Raw genomic sequence first — 6,355 nt, forward strand, 5'->3', positions numbered from 1 at the left:
TAAACTCTCGAGACAACATTTCCTAGGAAAATGTGCAGCGTAATAACGAAGCTGCCATCCTGTAGCCTCCAGGTTGCTGGTGAGGGGACGCTTATTACTGTACCCCACCCCATGAGCGTGGAACAGGGTGATGAGGTCTGACGTTTCCTATTGCATCCCCAGAATGTACTGAGACCTCTCCAAGAGTGTAGGATTTGCTTACCGAGAGGGAAAGGACAGCTCTGTGCTTGGGCTGGCCCGCAGTGGGTACGCAGTCCTCCCCAGTGACAACATGGACAAGACACCGCAGGCTGAGGCCTTTTTTTCACTTTTCAAAGGGGAACAAGCTGCCTTCAAGGCAGACCTTCCCTGAGACAGCAGGAGGAGAACGGGACCACGGGAGAGCTGCTGCAGAAACACAGAGCTTCGGCGTGATGCTACCCAGCTCCTTGCAGGTCCCTTAGGACTTTGAGGTCCATCACTTCTTCCACCTGCAGGAGACCATAAAAGGGCAGCCACAGGACTCTCTTAACTTTCCTAAAACCCACCTCTCTGCCACAGCCTTCCTTAGGCGAGAGAGCAGAACAAAAGGAGGGACTGCAGAAGTTACAGAAGCAGAGTTCACTGTGTAATGAAGTCATGTCTACCTGGTGAGGTACCGCAGTATTAGGTGCTTTAGGTATATCTTGGATGGATGTATAATCTTAATTGTTGTGTATTGTTTGTATTGTAGTCCCAAGATCCAGGTCCTCATTATGCTAGATGCTGTACTAATATATAAGAGACTGTCATGCATGGAAAGGCTTTTATTATGTAAATAGTCAGGTTGGGAAAAAAGAAGTAGTGTTATCTCTGTTTTACAGATGAGGCAGTGAGAGGAAAAAAAAAAAAAAGAAAGCATTTTGCCCAAGGACACGCAAAGTCTGTGGGTCAGTGGTGGACTTGAAATTCAAGTCTCAATTAAGTTTCTTACCAGCTCTTCTTTCAATTTGGGTACTGCCCACAACATAATTAAAAATTAAGCACAAAGAAGACACCACCATGTGTAATTTATCTCTATCTGGAACAATCATCCAGTATCTCTCAGCCAAATCCCCCCCGACTCTTCTCTGTTTCTTCAAAACCTGTATTTCTTCCGTGCCCAATGCCTGTGATCACATTACAAGTCAAGTCACTGTACATGTTGTCCTCTGATTTTCTGCAACATATACCATATTTGAGTTGGACTACAAACCTGTTCGGGAAAAGACCCTGTTCCATGTGGGGCCATGTCTCAGTCAGAGCAGCCTGCTGAATTTATATTCCAATCCCTTTAAAAAGTGGTACTAGCAATATTTAGAATAAAAAAGGATGCATATACATTTCTGCTAGTGAATATAGTGAGGCATCCAATATGTTTTTAACTGCTGCTCGACCCTACCTGCTAGTCAAAAATACATATTGATGTGAATAACTGATCTATACCAAAGGCAAATAAAACACGGATTTCACTCAAAAGGCACAATATGTTTTGCTTTGTGTACATCAACGTTTTATGTCAGGCTTCAGGAAATAATGTGGGAGGAGAGAATTATAGAAGTCATGACAGTCACTGGAAAAACAGAATAAAATGGAATTGGCATTTACTAAGGCTAGATAATACCAGACTAATTCAATAGCTTTCTTTGATACAGTAATTAATTAGCTAGACAAAGAAGGGAAATCTGACTGTCTGGACTTCAATAAAGTAGCTGATGAGGAGCTGCCTGGAGAAGCCTGGGATTTACAGAGGAACTGCAAGGCATACATGGTGTTAGAAGAAGAGAAGGTGAGGTGTGTTGAAAGGGAATTATTCAAAGCTCCTAAAAAGTAAGTCTTAAGACTGATTATTATTATTATTATTTTCATTAATGACTCATTTGAAAAACAGAGGTGTCTGAACATTAAAATGTATCAAAGTCACAAAGTTAGGAGGTATCATTGGTGGAGAGAAACTTCAGAATATCCCACAGCAAGAACTGACTGTCCTTGAAGAGTGAGGACACAGAAGTAATAAAAGAGGTAACAGCAGAAAAAATTCTGCAGGAAACCAGCAATGATGCAGAAAGATTTCTAACCATTTGCCCCAGGGTGGTGTGGGCATGGAAAAGGCAACTGGAACTCTAAAATGCAACAGGAGAGACACTTCCAGAGGAGCAAGGGAAGCATGAACGTCCCCAATAAAATTTTGTTTGGAATAAAACACCCGATAGTGATCAATCACGTTAAAGAAAGCTAGGTTCTTAATGAAACAGGTACAGGAAAGGACTGCTAAGATGAGGAGGAGACTGGAGAACCTTTCATGAAAGGAAAGTGTGTGTACACAGCTCGTTTAGCCTGGAAGCTGAAGATCGACATACAGTTTGATTTCTCTTTGTAAATACATCAGGTAGGGGAAATACTAAAGGTAGGCAATCTTGGCATATGAGCAAGTGGGTATAAATTGGCCACAAATAATTTAGACTAACGACTAGGTGTTCTTTATTTACCTGCGTAGTGAGGGGGTAAAAATTATAGGGACAAAACCATATGTAGTTTTAACGTGAAGCTCACAAAATGTATTAAATGGATGATGTGATCCAGTTGCCTGCAGTACCTGGGGACTGGATTTGATAACCCAGAAGTCCTGCTGGTCCTACGTCTTAGTATATTCCTGTGTCTTAGCGGGTTTCTATTATAGTGAGCTACCACCTGTATCTTATAATCTTATTAGATATCACAGTACCTAATAATCCCTTCAGTCCTAAGAAACCTTTCTATCCTTCTGAATTAAATTTCGAATAGGACATCCTAACTGTGGATTACAAAGCCATATGTGTTTTTTTTCTTACCCAAGTAAGTTTGTTGTGGCTCTTATCATAAACAAAGACAAATTTCTTTAGGGACTAAGAGTTCCTTGAAGATAAATTATAGTGTTTATGGTACAACTGCACTAGCAAATAACGATTTTCTTATTTATTGTAATTGTTTAAATGGCTCCTAATGAAATTTTTGGCCTCGTGAAGTGATCAGCTTGGAATGACTTTCCCTTCTATGAAAATATTTAAATACAAAGTCTGCCAATGTGTTCAATTACAGTCATGTAGGGAACTAAAGGGATTATGTGTACTAGGAGTATATTCATGTGGCTTTCCAGATCAGCTGCTTCTACCAGAGAGGGAATAAAGTAAGCGGAAAAGCCCCAAAGTGAGACTGTTTCTGGTGGAACGGCTTGGGACATGATCATCAGAAAAGCTCACTTGTGTTATTTCCATAAGCCCATAGTGCTGATGGCCCTGTAAATAAAAATGCATCAACAACATGTCGCTTTTCAAACTAATTGAGATGCAGCGTGAAGATTACTTTTCAGAAATATGATGTTCTTTATACAGGAGATCATGCTGGGCCCTGCTGCAACAAGAGCCATTGGGATAATGCTGTATTTTATTCTAACATCTGCATTTATTACCAGTGAGATACTTTATGTGACATTACGAGGTGGCTTCAGACTCGGAAAGCCCTTGAGAATTAAATGCTATTGTTCCATGAAACTCTTCTGCCCAGCACAGGCCCTTATGACTGAATCAGCGGAGAAGGCTTTTAAAAGAGAAGCAAGGAAATAAACTGGATATTCTGCTGATGATTTTTATGACCTTGCTCACACTTCTGCCACTGCTGTGTTAGCAAGAACAGTTCATTCCAGCGAATATCATCTTAGCTCTTGTGATTATGGACACAGATTTCTCTAAAACCTCTAAAATCAGTTGCAACTTTTTTTTAGAGTGCAGAATTGTTAGGAAGTCATAGGTTCTTAGCCAGCACCATGATTTCAGGATCCTGATTTGCAGTTTTAAGCACTCGTGATGAGGCTGGCATGCACTCAACATATATTCACTGATTCAACATACCTGTTTTTTCATGGGAATTGGCATTACCATACAAGAAACAGGAAGCACACTAATGGATTATTAGTCTAGTTTCCAGCTAAAGCCCCAGCTTGAATAATACCTTCAGCTTCAAGCATCAAACTTTAAGAAAGATATAGGAAAAACAAGGTCCAGAGAGAGAAGCAGTAGAATTATAAAGATGTTTACTAAACAGAAGTGGTTTTTTTTAAAAAAGATGAAAGGCTTTGGGTTTAATTAGTCTAAATCAGAGCAGGCTTTTATTTTCCCCGTAAAAATGGGTTACAAAGGGGATCAGCAATCTGACATACTCCACAGTTTAATTTGCTGCAAAAAAAAATGAAGTTGAGTTTTCTGAATGACCTTGAGAGTCCTTTCAGACCTTAACCTCTGTGCTTCTCCTGTGACTCCATCACCGATGACCACAACTACTGCCAGCTCCTCAGGCTGGATATTTTTCCTTGGGGAAACATGATTTAAAAGTCGTGTTTAAATCCAGTGAACAGAGCCTAAGGGTTTGTCTTCCCTACATTTAGTCATCTAAACCCGAGGCGTATAAATGCAGCTGGAAATGTCTGCTCCCCCTGCAGTGACTGATGAGAAACAGCAACAAAGATCTTCACAGTGGGCAATTCCCAGATAATTAATCTTTGGTGAGATAAATCCCGTCCTGACTTGTCTCTGAGTGTTTGCTGTCAGGTTTTGCCCTCAGCTGCCTGATGACACATGAAGTGAGCACATGGCTTCACTATTTTGCTGTACTCATGAAGACACACCTCGCTATCATCTCTGAGGGGTTTGGCATCCCAGGGACTTCTTTGGCACCAGTCCTTCCTGTCCAGCCCTCTCTTCAACCTCTGGTGCTCTCCATACCCTGTCTCGTACTCCTCTTCATCTCCTCACCTCTTGTCCTCCTTCTGAAACACCTACATTCCTCCACTTTGGTTTTCCTTTGCACTGGCTGGATTTACTTCTTATGAATCTCAGTTTTATCTCTGGCTGCAGCTTTCTAATTTATTCACTGCATGGTGCTCCTCTAACAATGTTCTGCTGCTTTCATGTCTTAGGGGAGTCAACAGGACAAGAAAAAAAGCTATTTTAAGTGTTAACTGGCTTGTTAGGCATGCAAATTTTTGAATAACAGGTGTGATTTAAGTTCATCGTGAAAGCTGGGAATGCTGCAGCTGTAACCCCACTTCTGACTCTGTCACTACCTCCCTCAGGACCTGAAAATAAAGAATATTAAGCTTTTTCCCCCCTAGGAATGTGTAAGTCTTAACTAATAGATGTGTATATAATTTTTGAAGTCCTGTTTATGTAAATGCAAAATGCTTATCTTTTCCCTTCAAAACATTTACAAAAGGTCAAGAGAATTTTAGGGTTGAAAGATAAACAGCTCAGAAGAACAGAAAAATTAAAATTACACACGTATACACTTATCACAAACCTTTAGGCAGTCTCTAATTAAGTAATCACTCCTTCTCAGCACTATAGTAGATTCTATCATAAGCTGTTAAATTGTGTACCAGCTTGTAATACTGTGTACTCTGTTTATACAGGATAAGGACTCTCTGGAAATTATTCAAATTAATGTATCGTCTTCTGAACGCATGCTACAGTTATGCCTAGTCAGTCAGGATTGAGATGTTCCCATGCTCAGCTCTACAAAAGTCCAACAGGGAACACAAACTCTTCCTGCCAGGCCAAGATACTAACTTGGAGATGCAAAGGTGCTTATTGAAACACGCAGACTCTCCATCCCTTGTGACACTTAAGCAAGACTTGTTCGTGGGGCATGTCTTTGGCAGCTCCTCCAACAAACAGCTTTCACTGCAAGAAGGATGCTCAGAAAAGGGTCTTCTCCTGTGGTCTCCAGGACATCACTTTTTCCTTGAGATTTTATGTTCAGAGAAAAACAACCTCACTAACACCTGCAGGTGACCTCTCCTGCAGTGGCCCCTCTGCTCACCTGCACCTGCTGCCCTCTCCCACAACTCCACGCCACCCCTGTCTCCTGACCCCCCACCTCACTGCTTCCCTGTCTCATTTTGAGTCTCTGAAAACAATTTTTCTCTTTTTGCCAGTCTTCCCTTCACCTCTGTTACTCAACTCCATGGCCAGAGCTAACCTTGTATCACTTGCTGCAGCCTCATTTGACACAGAGAGCTCGATTCCTCAGCTTAGCTGATCTTTGCTGGAAGCATGGAGAAGAAAGCCTGGAGGCTAAAAGGGCGAAATTAATCTCCAGCAAGAGCAACTTACACCTGGTTGTAAGAGCCAAGAGATCATTTCACCACACCTGGATCAGTGGCATTCACAGACACTGTCTCAGGGGTAGGGAGTGAGGAGACACCCCAATGATATCTGGGGTCGCCATAGGTGTCCACTTGAAATACTTTATGCTGCTTAGAGAAGGCAGATTTGAGGTTGGAGAGTGTTAATGTGCTTCAGTGCCATCCGTTTGATTACCTTGC

The sequence above is a fragment of the Nyctibius grandis genome, chromosome 9 (genome assembly GCF_013368605.1).
Source record: "Nyctibius grandis isolate bNycGra1 chromosome 9, bNycGra1.pri, whole genome shotgun sequence".
In the NCBI taxonomy this organism is placed as follows: domain Eukaryota; kingdom Metazoa; phylum Chordata; class Aves; order Nyctibiiformes; family Nyctibiidae; genus Nyctibius; species Nyctibius grandis.